The sequence below is a fragment of the Protopterus annectens genome, chromosome 17.part0 (assembly GCF_019279795.1).
Source record: "Protopterus annectens isolate FY-2018-M chromosome 17.part0, PAN1.0, whole genome shotgun sequence".
Taxonomy (NCBI): Eukaryota; Metazoa; Chordata; order Ceratodontiformes; family Protopteridae; genus Protopterus; species Protopterus annectens.
Genome location: NC_056751.1, coordinates 310150904 through 310168858, shown reverse-complemented (window position 1 = coordinate 310168858; position 17955 = coordinate 310150904). Strand labels below are relative to the sequence as shown.

General features: G+C 45.5%; 1 protein-coding gene across 1 annotated transcript in view; it reads right to left on the bottom strand.

Annotated features, from left to right (window-relative positions):
* QSER1 (glutamine and serine rich 1) overlaps positions 1-17955 on the bottom strand; it is a gene marked incomplete at its 5' end in the record, with an annotated part of 2529639 nt that overhangs the window by 550464 nt on the left and 1961220 nt on the right. The gene's annotated exons all lie outside the window — the stretch shown is intronic.

Below are 17955 nucleotides of genomic sequence, written 5' to 3'. Positions count from 1 at the left end.
TGCTCTTCAACCTGACGGCTTTCTTCAAGAAGTGAGGTATTAGTGGAACGGCAGGGGGGGGGGCATACAGCAGTCCCAAGGGCCAATTGTGAAGGAGAGTCTCTCTCTGGGGCTCCCTCTAAGGGGAGATTAGGGCAAAGTAGCTGTTGCACTTGTTGCTCTACAGCAAGGCTGGCCCCAGTGATGGAAAATCTCCTTCCCCACTCTAGGATTGAGAGACCATTTGTGAGGCAGAAGGATGCATCTCCTCAGCTTGTACACTATCATTTTCAAGCTCCCCAGGATATGCATTCCTATCAGAAAGCAGTTGGAAGAGATTGCCCATTGCCATACTCAGAGCTTCTCGATGAAGGGGATAAGAATTGGTTCCACCCTGTTTGTTGATATACCAGACTACTGACAAGTTGTCTAATTGAACAGCAATCGTTCCCAGAGGGAGGGCAGCTTGGAAGGCTTGCAACGCTAACAGCACTGCCCTCAGTTCCAGAACACTGATATGCAGATTGACTTCCAGCAGTGATCAAGTACCTTAGACTGTTCTGCCAAGATAATGCCCCACTCCTTCCTAGGAGGTGCCTCGTCCATGGCCACTACGGCCTTGGGCTGGGGTGAAACAAATGGTCGGCCTAAAAAAATTTCCTCTGATTCCATCCACCAGGATAAGTCCTTCTTGCAGCAGTTGGAGATTTGGATGAGATGCGTCAAGTGATGATGGACCACTGAGAGGCTAAAAGCCACTGCAAAAGTCTCATGCGAAATCTTGCTAATGGAACAATGTGATGGCCGCTGCCATGGATCCTAGAGCTTGTAGAACTAATAGAGCAGGTACACTGTCATTGGAGCGAATAACTTCCACCTGGGACCTTATCTTCTGCAGTCCGTGAAGAGGAAGGGAAGCTATGCAAGTGGTTGTATTTAGGCAGACTCCTATAAACTCCAATTGCTGAGTTGGACTTGGGTGGGATTTTCTATGGCTCACAGTTATACCCAGATGAGTACAAGTATGTAGAATAAAATCTGTCTGTTCTAGTAAATGCCTGGTGGAAGCGGGGATGAGCCAGTCATCTAAATATAGAAACCCTCTGAAAATGTGACATCTCAAGTGAGCTGCTGCTACTGCCATACACTTGGCGAACACCCAGGGGGCTGTGGTGAGATTGAAGGGCAGCTCTCTGAAATGATAGTGACTAGCTCCCAGCCAGAAGTGGTGGAACCTTCTGGAGCACTTGTCCATTTTTATGTGGTAATATGCATCCTGGAGGTCTACAGGGCACATCCAATCATCTTTCCCTAAGAAGGGGAGAGTAGACTGAACCGTGACAATCCAGACTTTTGTCTGGTGAACAAACTTGTTCAAAAGGCTGAGATCCAAAACTGGTCTATAGTCACCTGTCTTTTCTGGCACCAAAAAGAATCTAGAGTAGAATCCAGATCCTATCTGGTCTGCTGGGACTTCTTGGATGACTCTCTCTAGCAGCTTTTGAATTTCCAGAGCTGCCTGATCCCTCTGACTACGTGGGACATCGTGGAATCTTCTTCCTATTTTTAAAGTGAGAATGAAGGGAATGTAGTATCTTCAGGCAATGATCCTTAGCATCCAAGTATCTGTGGTTGTCGCCAGGCTAGTGAGTGCAAGGTCAGTCTTCCCCCAACTGCCTCTAGAGGTAAGCAGTCGAGCCTCCCTTCAGGAGCGTTGTTAGGGTTTCCCTGAGAAGAAATCTCTGGAACCCTGATTCTGCGGGCCATTTCTGTCTCAAGGTCAGCGTCTTCCATTTTAGCTACCCCCTCTGCCCCAAGGGGAGTCACTGCCATGTGTGTCCTGAAAAGGCCCTTGGGCTCTCTCGAACCACATTTTTCTGCTCCACTGGCTCCTGGAGTAGAAGTGTTGGGGAACAGAGAAATGTACGCCCACTGCAGATAGGGTCCTTCCATCCTTTTCACACCTGGCCAAGGTATCTCTGACTATGGGGCCAAAAAGGGACGATCCGTCAAACGGAGCACTGATGAATGAAGACTTAAATGGCTCTGCAAATTCACACAAGTGTATCCAGGCATGACTCCTTATGGCTACGCCAGAACCTACTGCCCTAGTTGTCCCTTCAGCTGAATGCGCAATGAGCCTCATGAACGAGTTAGAAATAGATTCCAGGATGGCAAGCTGGGAGGTTACTTTATCCTGTACCTTCTCAGACACAGCTTCTACAAGGGTATGAGAGCTGTCCTTGATCAGATCCTTCTGGAGTTTGAAGTATGCCATGAAGTTCAACAACCGTAAGGCAAAGGTTGAACAAGCATACACCTGCTTCCTAAACCTGTCCATCGCCCTGGACTCTCGGTTAGGGGGATTAAAGTACAGTTTTGTACCTACCATAAATGTAGATGTTCGAGTGTATACCCTGTTGCAGTCATCACACTTGGGTTATCCTGCTGTCAGGTGGTCCCGCAGTCTGCCCGAATTCCAAAGTCTTGGTCCGGCGTCGGTTGCTGTCGCTTCTTCCCTGACGTCAGAGCGCCAGGGGTATATCAGAGGCATCCAACCATTTTCTTCAGTTTTTCTTGCCCCAGATGTCAGGTGCCCCTAATAGGTAGTATATATATATATATATATATATATATATATATATATATATATATATATATATATATACACACACACACACATAGCTATATGAAAATAAAACAAAACCCTTAGGCACAAGCAAATACACCACAGAGGTAGTATAGGATAGAGTGGTAGAGATAAGTTCAGCTAGTTCAGAGGGGATGGAGGGAGGGTAACCTGGACTGCAGCAGGGTATACACTCGAACATCTACATTTATGGTAGGTACAAAACTGTACTATGTTCATCATGTTACCCTGCTGCAGTCATCACACTTGGGTAGAATCCCAAAGTTAAGGATGGGTGGTGGAGTCAAACAGGGTTAGAGGAGGCTAGAAGGCCCTGCAAAACTGCAGTGGCGAAGCCAGCTCTAGTCTTAGAGTAAAGTGGCAAGTGGTAATGTTTGAAGGTGTGTACTGAACTCCAAGTTGCAGCTTCCAGAATATCCTTGGTTGGCACCCCCCTGAGGTAGGCTGTAGATGTAGCTGCTGCCCTGGTAGAGTGGGGCCTTATGCTAGCAGGAACTGGTTTTCCATGGTGGGTGTAGCAAAAACGTATGCAATGTCCTATCCATTTGGAAATGGTCTGTTTTGAGATGGCCTTTTCTTGTGATGCTGTAGCATAAGATAAAAAAAGCTGGTCAGATTTTCTGAAAACCTTAGTTTTATCCAAGTAGTAACGTAGCTGCCTGTGAACGTCCAAGGAATGTCAGAGTCTTTCTCCTTTGTTCAGTGGATTTCGAAAGAAGGTGGGTAAATGGATGGTTTGATTTAGAGCCACACTAGATACCACCTTAGGCATAAAGGAGGGGTTAGTTCGTAGAGAAACTCTGTCTTGATGAAAAATGAGGAAAGGCTCTACTGCCATTAGTGCCTGAAGCTCTGAAACTCTTCTCGCTGAAGTAATTGCTAGCAGCAGGGCAGTCTTCCATGATATAAACTAAGTCAGCTGAGAAAGCTGGCTCAAAAGGAGGCAGCGTAAGTTTTTCCAGAACAAAGTTGAGGTCCCAAGTAGGTGTTGGTGCTCTACTGGGAGGCCTAATGTTTTTGGCCCCTCTGAGAAACTGCCTTAGGAGTGGATGTGAAAATAAGGGAGGATCCGTGTTGTAGTGAGCTGAAATAGCTGAGGCGTGGATTTTAATAGATGAGAAAGAAAGCCCTTTGTGTAGCATCTCAGTTAAATATTGCAAAATCTGAGGTATGTCAGGCTGAAGGGTATATTTTGGCCTTTAGCTTGGTTCCAGGTGCAAAACCTTTTCCATTTGTCTGAGTAGGCTTTCCTGGTGCTGGGCCTCCTGGCCTCCAGAATAACATCCATAACAGCTTGTGAGAGAGCTGGCTGGTTGCTTAGGTGAATTGCCATGCAGCCAAGTTTAAGGTTTTGAGTTGGCTGTGTAGAATCTGATTGTCTTGCTGTATGAGCAGATGGGTAATTTGTGGTAGAATCCATGGTGGGCCCTGGGCCATATTCCTTAATAGTGGGTACCAGTGCTGGCGTGGCCAGTCTGGGGCAATGAGTATCATTCGGGGTCTCTCCATCCTGACTTTCAGCAACACCTTTGTGAGAAGGAGTAATGGAGGAAAGGCATATACTGTCAGCATTTTCCAACTGAATGAGAGTGCGTCCACTTTCCAAGCTTGATGGTGAAAAGTCCTTGTGCAAAATTTTGTTAGTTGATAGTTTTGGGGGCTGGCAAATAGGTATATGTCTGGGTGCCCCCATTTTTGAGTTATCATTGCAAATACTTGTGGATCCAGTTTCCACTCGTGGGGATCCATGATGTTTCTGCTTAGGTCGTCTGCCAATGTGTTCTTTTTTCCTGGCAGGAATTGAGCTTGTAATTGAACTTGGTAAGCCAGTGCTGTGTTCCACACGGTCATTGCTTGCCTAAAAGGGTAGGAGAGTGTACCCCCTTGCTTGTTTATGTACCACATTACTGTGGTGTTGTCTGTTCTTATGATAAGCTGTCCTGGATGTAAGAGGTCCTTGAAGGCTGTCAGAGCATTTTGTACAGCTAGCATTTCTTTTTGATTGATGTGCAGATTCCTTTGATCTGCAGTCCATATGCCTTGAATGCACCGTCCTGCCATGTGTGCCCCACAGGCATAGTCAGATGCATCTGTTGTCATAGTTTGCCTGGCTGGGGGTAAGGTGAAAGGCTGACCCTTGTTGAGGTGACATGCCTGTGACCACCATAGGAACTCCTGTTGAAGGCAGGGAATGAGAGGTATCATTGTTTCCAAGCTGTGGCTGTGTTGAGTCCATACGCTTTTTTAGGTACCATTGTAATTTCCTCATATGCAGTTTTGCAAATGGTATTAGTAGTATGCAAGATGCCATGAAGCCCAAGGCCTGCAGAATTTTTCTTGCAGGGAGTTGGGTCTTTGTTGCCATTGCTCTGAAGTATTGAGTTAATTGTAGTTGTTTGTTCGTAGGTTCATAGGTAGATACTAGGCTATCTGCCCTAGGGCATTTATAAGCCTAGCCAGAGTGTATTTGGCTTCCGCCTCCCTATTAGATTAGCCTACTGTGCCTCTTTAAAGTAGGTCACAGAAGGTACCCTTTTAAGATTAGTTTACTGTGCCTCTGTCTAGCAGGGACACAGGAGAGATCCCAGGGGTGAATTTGCAATTTCCCATCCACGCGTCCAAATTTCGCTTGAAGAAGGTCAGCGAGGGGCTATGTCTAACATGAATTGGGATTCTATTCCATAGTGAGGGGAGCCTCTGGGAAATGAATCAGTCCCTCCAGCATGTCCTATTTATTTTTGTGCTGAGGTTTAGGTCCCTGGAGCGTGTAGCTCTAAGGGACTTGGATTTTTTGAGGTGGAGCATGTTCATTAATTCTGGGTGTGACATGGCTTTGTACGTCAGGCATAGATCGCCTCTGAGTAGGCGATAAGCAACTGAGTAGAGCTGGAGTTTCTTTAGTCGAGCTGCATAGGACATCTGTTTGTAGCCCATGATCCTCTTGGTGAGGTACTTTTGGGGTCTCTCCAGTTGCTGCAGGTGTCGGGTAAGGTACATCCCAAAAGGGACATTGTATTCAATTATGGGCCTGATGAGTGACGAGTAGAGGGGCACAATGACCTCTCTTGATCTAGATGCGAACCCTTTCGTGATAAGGTGGGCTATATAAAAGGTCTTTCTAACCACTTTGGCAATGTGATTATCAAAGGAGAGATTACTATCTACGTTGGTCCCCAAATCTCTAATTATTTCTTCCAGATTAATGGATTACCACCTATGTGGTAATTTGTGGGCACCTTGTTTTTCCCAAAGGGGATGACTATGCACTTTTTAGCATTTAGCTTGAGGCTGTGGCTCTGGCACCAAGCATCCGTCTCTGTGAGACCCTTTTGGAGGATGCTTGTGTCAGATGGAGATTCGATTATGGCCCCCAGTTTGCAGTCATCTACGAACTTTGTCAGCCATAATCCCCCCGTGTTAGCCTGAACCTCAGAGAAGTATATACCGAACAAGAGAGGTCCCAGAACTGAGCCCTGTGGGACGCCACTTGTAACTGGTTTGGATTCGGACATGGCACCTGCGATTCTGACCATGTGGGTTCTATCTCTGAGCCAGTATGCAACCCATCTTGTGATATAGGGATTGATATTTAAGCTGGTAAGCTTATTTATGATGTCCGAGTGGGGTACTGTGTCGAAGGCTTTTGCAAGGTCCAGGTAGGCTGTGTGGACTACCTTGCCCTCATCTATAGCTTTGGTAACTGTTTCAAAGAAATCAACTAGGTTTAAGAGGCAAGATCTGCCCTTAACAAAGCCATTTTGGGTAAGGTCCAGTGTCTGGAGGCTCCCAATGACTTTGTTTAGGAGTTCCATGATAATACACTCCATAGCTTTACAGACCAGACTAGTCAGGCTTATGGGGCGATAGTTTCCGGGGTCCGTTGTGGCACCACCTTTGTGGAGTGGGACCACTGTAGCTGTACGTCATTCTTTGGGTATATATCCTGTAGTAAGGCTAAGTTTGAACAGTGACTTAATGTGAGGGTTCAGTTCTTCTTGGAGCTCGTGTAAAACACAGCCTGGGACACCGTCCGGTTCCATAGATGCTGTGTTTTTTGCTTTGGAGAGGGCAGCTTTCACCTGTGCATCTGATGTCAGGAAGGTTACATTCAGTTGGGAGAGGCATTTGCTCTTTTGGGGGGGGAAGGGGGGAGAAGTTTGCGCTGAATCTGCCAGGATGTTGGCTATGTCTGTAGGTTTGGTATATTTTGTACCGTTATGCAACAATTCAGAGCATATCTGGGAGTTTCCACCCATGTTCCTGACATAACTTAAGAAGGTCTTGTGATTATCTTTAGTGTCTAGGGCAATTTTCTTTCGAAACTGGCCTTTGATGATTTTATGAGAGATCGAAGTTTCTTGCTAATACTGATCAGAGATGCCTTCCCTTTTTGGGATTTTGCTCTGTCATGTAGTAGCTTCCTCCTTTTGTTGTATAGCTTATTTATGGCCGGGGTCCACCAGACCGGTCTCCTGTTTTTGGAAGAGTGAGTCTTGGTTTTATTTGGGATAGCACGATCCATGCATTCCTGCAGGTGCTCAAAGAATGCATTTGTAAAGGATTCTGTGGATTGGGCTGTATTATCCTCTGGCCCAGGGGCTTTGAAGGATTCCACCTCAGTCTTGAGAAGTGCAAAGTTGGCTTTTGAGTAATTCTTTACAGTGATTTGTTTGGCTGGGGGTAGGGACGGGATATGGATGTCCAGGGAAATTTGTTTATGGTCTGATCTTACCAATGAGGGGTTTACCTCTGGTGTGGAACATAGAGTCCCCATGTTGGTGATGACCAGGTCCAATATGTTGTTCCCTCTTGTGGGAGTGGTGACCAGTTGTTCCATTGCGTAACAGTGTATAAATTCAAGGAACCGTTGGGCGAGGGTGTTTGGGCTTGAGTAGTTTTCCCAGTCAATGTCTGGGTAGTTGAAGTCACCCAATAACATAGTGTTTGGAGACACCTTCATATTCTCCAGTGTTCTCAGGAATGCCAAGTGGGGTTCCTGTAATAGGGAGGGTGTTCTGTAGCAGGCTACAAACTGAAAGGCAGTTTTGCCCGCTGTTAGTTGCACATGGATGGTTTCTGATGCTTCGTGCAGTGCCACTAACCTGGAGGTGTAGGTATCTTTGATGAATATAGATACTCCCCCTCCTTTTGTGCTTCGGTCCAAATTTTGGGGCCGAAACGAATGATATGAGTTATAAACTGGTAGTGATGGGGTGCTCTCAGGAGCCTTGAACCAGGTTTCTGTTACTGCACAGACATCGATTTTCTCTATACTGAGGAGAGCCTCGAGTGTGTGCATCTTGAGGTTGAGACTTCTGGCATTGAGTAGCATTACTCTTAGTTTTTTTATCCTTGGGTTGTCTATGGAGGTGGGTTTGTCCTTTGAGCCTTGCCTAAAAAAGGCACTATGGGGATGGCAAGAGCCTTGGCCAGTATACGAAAGCCTAAGGGTGACAGGTGCAAGCCGTCCCTAGCGAAGCAACGTGGCTTGTCGAGCATGTCATCCCAGGCTGACAGACACTGGATCCCCTTTGAATGACACCAATACTTTAGCCAATTGTTGAAACTGATCATTTTGTCTTTATACTGTGGCATCATTCTTGGTGAGGGCAAGATGCTACTCAAGGTCAGGGTCATACCAGCCTGGGCTACATGGTCAGAGAGCTCCTCTGTGTCTCTTTTCATGTAGTCCAGGGAGGTATGTCTCAGGTCATTCACACCAGCATGGACAATGACGGAGTCTTACTTGTACTTGCTTTGGAGTGACCTGAGTGCTTGCGTTATGTGGCGGATTCTCGCACCCGACAGGCAGCTTACAGTGACCTTCTCCTTGTTCAGTCTGGTGAGCGGGACGTCAGTGTGCCGGACAATAGAGTCCCCTATAACAAGTGTATTTGGTGCGTTGTTTGGCCTTAAGGGCTGTTGACTGTGAGGCACACTGATTTTGTGAGATATGTGATTCGTGGGTATTGTTGAGGGGTGGCTGTTGCTTGGATATCTGCTTAGGAGGTCTTTGCTGTTTAGGCAGATTTTTATTTAGAGCCTCCAAGTATGTTTTTGTGTGTTTATGTGTTGGGTATGCAGATGTAATAGGTCTGTGTGAGACTGGATTTGTGGTGTGGGTGGTTACCTTTTCCTCCTGACTGTGCCAGTCTTGGGTTGATAGAGCTCTGCCTCCAGTTTGGCTGTGTAACTGCATCTCTCACATGTATTAGAGTTTGTTGGAAGGAGGAGAGGGTTGTCTGTGTACATAAGGCAATTGTAACATTGCCTCAAAATTCCAAGATTCACCAGCTGGACTGGAGAGTAACCTTGAAACTGACCCTTGGACATACCAGATTAGTATAGGGAACTGTTTTTTTACTGATCAGATTAGGGAAAGGAACTGATTTTTCACTTGATCAGGAAGGTCCAATCAGGAGTCTAATACTTATGAGAAGTTAAGGAGGGTGTAGTGCTTTAGTTAGTGTTTACTTATAAGAGCTGAGCAAGTGCAGGGCTTTAGAAAGAGAACAGAGTGATTACTTTGAGAGTTTGAACAGTTCTAAAGGAAAAAGTGAAGAGCAGACTTTGTGGAGCCTGGAATAGTTTAAACCTGTTTAGGCGGCGCTGCCCGACGCTGCTCAGTGCGCAAAACCACGCAAAAAGAGAGTTGTAGGGTTTTAAGAGAGAGATCAAGGAGTTTAGAATTGACCCAAAATGGCCAATAAAACTACAGCTTCTAGGTAGTAACCACTCCTCCAGGGACAGGCAGGCTGTTCAGTGTTAACCACTCCCACTGGTGAACACAGAGACTTCCCTTTAGCCCAAGCAAGCACTGGCCTTCTAGAAACTTCCAAACAGTTCAGAACAGCAAATCTGTAACTGAAGTTTCTTAACTTTCAGAAAGTGGGAAAAAAGCAAGATTTTTTTCTTTTTGTTGCAGTTTAAAGGTAGCAGAGATACACAAGCAGCAAAATAATCACAACAGTGCAATAAATGACCCCACACTTGAGTGCTAGGCCAAAATCAGGTAAAATGCAGTTTTTAGAGAAATAAACAATTTTAAATTAAGTGCAACACAGGAAATGCAGTAAACAGGCTCTAGATGTGTTCCAAGTACTGTTACTGTTACAGATATAAACTTTAGCAAGCTGGAAAATTCCAAAAAGTAGGCGGCAAAGCAGTAAAACTTAACACCAAATCAGAAGAAAATACTTAAAATCACAAAAGTGGCTCCTTTTCTTCTCTCAGCGTTTTCTCCCCTTGGTAGGTGCTTCAGCAACAACTAGCAAGCCTGAAAAGACGCCAAAACCACGAGGCAGCCTGGTTTTAAGAGAAACAGATCAAGGAGTTTAGAATTGACCCAAAATGGCCAATAAAACTACAGCTTCTAGGTAGCAACCACTTCTCCAGGGACAGGCAGGCTGTTCAGTGTTAACCACTCCTACTGGTGAACACAGAGACTTCCCTTTAGCCCAAACAAGCACTGGCCTTCTAGAAACTTCCAAACAGTTCAGAACAGCAAATCTGTAACTGAACTTTCTTAACTTTCATAAAGTGGGAAAAAGCAAGTTTTTTTTTTCTTCTTTTTGTTGTAGTTTAAAGGTAGCAGAGATACACAAGCTGGCGTCAGATAAGCCATCTGGGCCGTTGTATTCAAGCTGGCACCCAGGAATGTCATATTTTGTGAGGGCACTAGTTTTGATTTCTTTTCGTTTACTGTGTACCCTAGGCAACTTATAAGATCTTTTACAAAAGCCAGGTGTTGTAAGAGAATGTCCTTGCTTTCTGCTTGGATGAGGCAGTCGTCCAGGTATGGGTATATTTGAATTCCTCTTTATCTGCAGTATGCAATTACTGGTGCCAGGCATTTTGTGAAGACCCTGGGCTCAGTAGATAAGCCAAAGGGCAATGCAGAGAATTGGTAATGGGTTGAACCTGCAATGAAACGGAGGTATCTTCTGCAATTTTGTCTGATAGGGACATGCAGGTATGCCTCCTTGAGGTCCAATGTTACTAGCCAAGCTTTCTTGCCCAACATGGGAAGAAGCTGCTGTAGTGTTAGCATCTTGAATTTGGGTACTTGCAAGAAGGCATTTAAAATTGAAAGGTCCAGAATGGGTCTCCAAGCATTGTCCTTTCTGGGGACTAGAAAGAGCCTCGAGTAAAATCCTTGGCCATGCTCCTGTGTAGGTACCAGCTGAATGGCTCTCATGTCCATGAGAGCTGTAATTTGTTTTTGTCTCTCTGCCCATTGATTTTGTGGCAGGTTTGGCATTCCTTTTATCCTTGGCAAGGTTTTGAAATGGAATCTGTATCCTTGTGAGATAATGTCTAGGACCCATTTGTCCTTTGTGACAATGCGCCAGTTGTCTGCAAAAAGTGCTAATTTTCCTCCCAAGGGAGCTGCCAAGAGAGTTTTGCTTGGCAGTTTGAGGTACAAGTCATTGTGCTTGCCTTCTAGTAGTTTGTGGCCTGTCTTCTCCTCCCTTCTGTGTTGCAGTGCCCCATTGGCGGGGTTTGTAAGGGATTTGTGCTTGTCCTCTGCCCCTTCGGCGCCTGTATTTGCCCCTCTGTGGTCTGTCAGAAGCTGGAAAGGACCAATTTTTTGTTGGCCAATTTCTGCTGAAGCGTGGGGGCTGTACTTGTAAGAAATCTTTGACCGTCGGCATAGATTTTGCCTTATCCTCCATTTTCTTTAAAACCTCCTCTGCTTTAACCCGAAATAAGACATCCTGCTGTAAGGGTGCATCTAGTAATTTTGCTTTAACATGATCAGGCAGAGATTGTTCCTTTAACCAAGCATGCCTATGTATAACAGATCCAGTAACAGCTGCTCTAGAGGAAGCTTCCAAGCCATCAAAACCACAATGTAAATGATGTTTTCCCACCTGTTCAGCTGCATGCAACAGATCCTGCATTTCCTTGAATTCAGACTGTTGAGGGTGCGTGCCCATCTTTTATTTTATTTCAGACATTAGGAATTGCTGGTATTTAAGCATGTGAAATTGACAATTTAGTGCTCTTATAGCTAGGAGTAGCTGAGGTGTAAACCTTCTTTCCTCACCTAGTGCTCTGGAGTCCCTTTCAGAGGGTACAGGATTTTTAGCCATAGAAGCCTTAGCCCCCTTGGGACCCTGGGAGATTGTCTCTGGATCAGCAACAGGACTTTTGTATAGGAATTTGTGAGAGTCAGGCACTCTATAGTATCTATCTGGTTTGGATGGAGCAGGAGGCAGAGAATCTGGATTTAGACTAGATTCTAAGAAAACATCATCCACGATGTCCAAAACTGGGGGGATAGCAAGGGGTCTGTGCTGGGAGAGTAAAAGAAACTCTCGGAGCCTTTTCTTTGAGTTGGAGTAGTCCAGACCTTCCCAGTGGAAATGTTCCCTCATGGTATGTAAGGTTTCCCCAAAGGAATAATCTTCAGGGGGAGAAGCTGAAGGAATGGACTCTTCAGCAACAGAATCTTCATAAGGTGGAAAGGAGTAATCCTGTTCCTCAGAGGAGCCTGAGGAAACAGACACTAGATCAGAGGAGACATAATCCTCCTCTTGTCTAGGCCTTTTGTCGGGGGGGGGGGGAGGTTGGGAACCCCTGATCAAAGAAATTAAATCTTCAGCCATTTTAAGCATCTGTTTCTTAGGCATAGGGCCTTGACCTGGAGACTGAAGAGTAGACGTTTTTGGTTTTAGAGGAGTCTTAATCTTAGCATAAGATTTTATGGTGAGAGTAGTCGGTCTGAAGACACCTTCAGAAACCGAAGGCGTTTCTACAGCACTGGCTTCTCCTACTGCAATGTCGTCGGTAGGGCCTAAAGAAAATGGCTGCATCAGCCTAGAACTCTCTGTTGGAGAGGCCGAAACGATCTGGCGATCCAATTCAGCGGTAGCCAGGGGCTGCGTAGGTGCCTCACTGAAAACCGGAGAACCAACGACCGGCCCAGCCGAGGCCTTGGAGTCTGGCTTGGATCTAGGCTGCCTTTCTTTATCTTTGCGTTTTTTATGCACGCCGGTAGTCGTTTGCTCAGATGGCACAGTGTAATTAAATTTCCTACCGCAGTGCCGTGCGAAATCAAAGTGTCGCTTAATAGTTCGCTTATTGAACCTAGCACAAAACCGACAACCAGTGACGTCGTGGTCTGGGCCTAGGCAAGGTATACAATAAGAATGAAAGTCCTTATGAGGTATTTGCTTCCCACAAGAAATGCAATTGTTAACTTTTTCTGACATCGGACTGAGGCAAGAAAAGGTTCCCCAACGGGGTACTTAGCGTTGAAGACTTCGGACTGAAACTCGATTCGAAAATCTCAGGTGTCTGCCGACCGGCACTTGAGAACTGCTTCTGCTTCGGGCACCTCGCGGCAAGAAAGACTGAAGAAAATGGCGTCTGATGCCTCTGATATACCCCTGGCACTCTGACATCAGGGAAGAAGCGACAGCAGCCGACGCCGGACCAAGACTTTGGAATTCGGGCCGACTGCGGGACCGCCTGATGGCAGGATAACCCAAGTGTGATGACTGCAGCAGGGTAACACGATGAACATCAGTGGAACTCTCTTCTGCAAGTTCCTTCTTCATGGCTGCCGCAACCACCATGGCATGTACTGCTAAACTCATAGCCCAATACTGATGATCGTCTGGGTGCTGAAAGGATTTAGTCTGGTCTGCTGGGAATTAGCACTACAGAATCAGGAGCCTTCCATGTCCACTGTACAATCAACTTAATGAGACCATCAGCAGGTGGGGGTCACTCAAGAGGAAGAAGGGCGAGCACCGAAAGCTTGCAGGTAGACTCCTCTGAGGAAGGGTCTTTGGACTTCCAGCCACCCCTCTGCTTTAATATTTCAAGAATGTCTCCAAAGGAGACGTCTTCTGGGGTGACAGGGGGGAACCCTCCCCATCATTGAAGTCCGTGTGACGGAGTCCTCTGGGGAATCCAGGTGTTTCCTTTTACATGTCCTCATCTGGGGCATCTCCTCAGTGGAAATTCTGTGGAGGACTCACAAGAGGTAAGGCCCCATCTAGGGGTATTCTGCAGCTTCGATGCTCGCTGTCCAGAAGTGGAGGTTGGTGAAAGCTCTGGACAAGAGGGAGTCCCCAGAAAACGCTCCAATTGGGAAGGAACCTGCAGAGGCCAAGGCCCTGGAAGGCAGCCCCCTCTGAAAGACGGACGGGATCCCAGAACCGGGAAGGACAAGCTCTGAACCGTGGTCCCACCCCGCTCAGATGAGAGTGCCATCGAGGTCGAAGCCAAGGAAGAGCACATGAATGAGGCAGCGGAGCTATGGGGAACTCGGCAGACTCTGGAGCTGAAGGCATAAAAGCTGTCAGCACTGGGAAAATTGAAATTCTGGTCTCTAACACCTCATGGAGGTTAGAGGGGGAATATCTGGTGGAGTCCCTAGTAAGAAACTCCCCTCTCCAGAAGGGACTGAAACTTAGGAAGAGAGAGAAAGACCCTAGCCATGAGGAGCTGATGCACCAACCTCACAACGTCGACTTCTGTCAGACTCCTAGAGGAATGGGCAGAGAATGCCGAGGGGGATTCTGGTCTCTCTAAAAGGGAGCTTGGAAGGTGTCCCACAAAGGGATCTATTAACTGAAATAAATCCTGGTTCCAAAGTTACAAATGGAACTGCAGAAGGAACTGGTTCAAAATTAAGGACAGCACCGATAAAGAAGTCGTCACATGAACAGTTGGCACCAAAACCTGCAGTGAAGAACTGGTCACTGCAGTAGGTGCCAACAAAGTCGGTTCCATAGGTTTTTTTTGGCAGTTAACTTCGGGTCCACAGTGTGTGTGAGAACCGAAGATTTAGGTCTCGTGTGCCAGAGCCAAAGGGGACACCAGCACAGACTCCTTTCCATGTTCGACTTTAGAGGAAGATGAAGGCGAAGACGCATCAGATTTGGAAGTCCTAGGCTGACTGGACAAAGTCTCATCAAAAGATGTCTTAATTCTTTCAAAATAGTTTTGTTCTTCCTTTCTATGAAGGCCTGGTGACTAAAGGCTTGACAAATAGCACAATCCTCTTGTAAATGTTCTGGGCCCAAGCAGTAGAACCAAGATGAAAGCCCATCAGAATTGGGCATTTTCCTTCCGCAATCACGACGCTGTTTAAACCCAATCATCCCTTTACTTTTATCTGCCATGTTCACTAGTAAAAAAATATCAACGGCAGAAAACATTCTCATAGCTAGCACACACTGGTAAGAAATAAGAAAGAAAGAGGGGAAAGGGCTACCAACAATGGTAGGCCAGAACTGCCAAGAGGTAGGGCGTAAAGGGACAGAGCTACCAACGATGGTAGAACAGATACCATGAGGTAAAAAGTAGAAAGTACACCCACTCACCAAATAGAAATATCTGACTACAACTGTAACACAGATAAACTACTAACAACGGCAAGGAAGAACACCTAAGTGTAAAGGGAGAGAACAGTAAACGCAAACAGAAGATGAAAAGTTAACTGAGTAAGTAGAAAAGATGCAACTAAATTTATAGAGGTATGACAGCTGAATCCTACACAAAAGCACTTACACGAGTGCGTGGATCATGCTATCCCCTAACAAAACCAAGATGCTATCCTCCAAAAAAAAAAAAAAAGGAAGCCAATCTGGTGGTCCCCAGCCATAAACAAACTCTACAACAGAAGAAAGAAATTGCTGCAAAAAAAAAAAAAAAGTAAAATCCCATGATTGGAGGAACTCCCTGGACAGCCTCAGTAAGATACTGAAATCCCTCATAAAATCCTCCAAAACTAGTCAGAAAACAAACTCGACACTATTTCTAAAGACAACCACAAAGCATTGTATAGCTATGTCAAGAATATCAATGGCAACATTCAGATCTGCTCTGAGTTACAGTACAACGGCACTAAATATACAGAATCAAACTGATTGCCAACATCCTGGCAGATAGGTTCAGTGCTAACTTTACCCCCCCACCCCCTAAAAGGCCCATCTCTATACAGAAGAATGCAAAGTTCCTGTAATCATGGCTGCACAGGTAAAAACCACACTCTCCAAAGCCAAGAACACAGCATCCATGGGACCTGACAACATCCCAGGCTGCATTCTACATGAACTACAGAATGAACTGGCACCGCACCTAAGTACCAGGTTCAATCATAGCCTCACTTCAGCCTTTGTGCCCACTCAATAAAACACAGCGACAGTTATCCCACTCCACAAAGGGGGATCCACCATGGACCCCGAGAACTACCGCCCCATTAGCCTGACGAGTCTGGTCTGCAAGGCCATGGACCATATCATCTTGGAACTTATAAACAAAGACATTGGTAATCTCCAAACTCTCGACCCCACCCAGTTCAGGTTTGTAAAAGGTAGAACATGTCTCCTAAACCTAATAAGACTTATTTGAAGCAGTCACCAAAGCCGTAGATGAGGGTAAAGTGGTTCACACAGCCTATCTAGACCTTGACAAGGCTTTCAACACCATCCCCCACTCTGGAAATATAGACAAACTCACTAAACTAGGTATAAATCCCTATGTAACAAGATGGATTGCCAACTGGCTCAATGACAGAACCCACACTGTGAAAGTAGCAGACTCCAAATCTGACTTCAGACCAGTGACAAGTGGAGTACCACAGGGTTCAGTCCTGGGTCCTCTCCTGTTTGGTATCTACTTCTCTGAAGTAGAGGCCAACACAGAAGGTCTTTGGCTAATGAAGTTCGCAAATGACTGCAAACTAGGAGCCATACTCGAAACTCCTAATGATGTGGACATCCTACAAAAGGGCCTCACTGAGACAGACGCCTGGTGTCAAAGCCATGGCCTCAAGCTCAATGCCAAAAAGTGCACCGTCATCCCTTTTGATAAAAACTCTGTACACATAAACTATCACATAGGCGGTAGTCTACTTAACACCAACAGTGTGATAAGAGACCTTGGGACACAGGTGGAAAGTAGTCTTTCCTTTGATAATCACACTGCCACAGTAGTCAGGAAATCCTTCTACATACCGCACCTCATCACAAAAAGTTTCTCATCCAGGAAAAAAAGAGGTAATGTTCCCCTCTACTCATCACTCATTAGATAATGCCCCATTTGATATGTACCTCAAAAGACATCTACAACAATTGGAAAGGCCGCAGAAATACTTCACAAAGAGGATTACCTGCCTTAAACAAATGCCCTACGCGACCGTCTCAAAAAACTCCAACTTTACTCCGTCGCATATCACCTACTCAGAGGCGATCTCTGCCTAACATACAAAGCTATGTCAAACCCAGAGCTGTTGGACATGCTCCACTTAAAGAAATCCCAATCACTCCAAGCTACATGCTCTAAGGACCTAAACCTTGCCACCACAATAAACAGAACATGCTGGAAGGATAGATTCCTGTCCCAGAGACTTCCCATACTCTGAAACAAACTACCTATCTATATCAAACAAAGCTCCTCATTAGCACTCCAAGAAAAATCTTGATAATTGGATGGGAAATAGGAAATTCACCCAGGGGATCACTTCTGTGACTCTGCTCGACAGGGGCACAGGAAAGTAATTTTCTTGGGTGACGAAAGCCAGGGTACATTTTTGGCTAGGCTTATATAGGCCCTAAGGCCAATAGCCTAGTACCTACCTAAGACCCTATGAATAAAAATCATGACAATGCACTTGGGTCAAGAAAGAATGTGGCTGATACATCTTATGTAGAAGAGCAGCAAACAAGATCTGAGGTAATCTAGAGAGGGGCATTCTGGGTAGGGACTTAGAGAGTTTTTGGTTCTCGCAAGCTGTTATAACGGCTGAGCCAGTTCCAAGAGTCAGAACCAAGTCCCATACGTCAAGGATAAATGAAGATTGACAACATCAGATGCAATATTTTAAAAACTGTCCCTATTTCTGGGCATTTGTCCCCCCGTTACTTATGGCATTGTCCAGATTTCTTGCTTTAAGAGGTTGAGAGGTTTGAAAAAGGGACAAAGTTAAGATAAAACTCATACAGCTTTGACAAATGCAATACTTCTCAAATCAGGACTGCATACAGATGCACACACCAACGTGTCATATACTATACAAACCAACATATGTCTACATTCGTAAAGCATGCCTACACCTAGCATGTACTGCATAGGATTTAAAAAGAAAATGTTCACACCTTGCCAATTTTGCCTAAGCTTCTTCTGATTGCTTACATGATGCACTTTTCCTCTAATACTTAAATGCTTTGCATTTTAACTGCCTTTACTGACTTAGCTGTACTAAAAGCATCTTATTTATACTTAAATTGATGCATTGAATGTCTGCTCAATTATAATATACCATACAATCTTTCTTTACACTGTTACTGTCTCCTCTGTGTTTGACA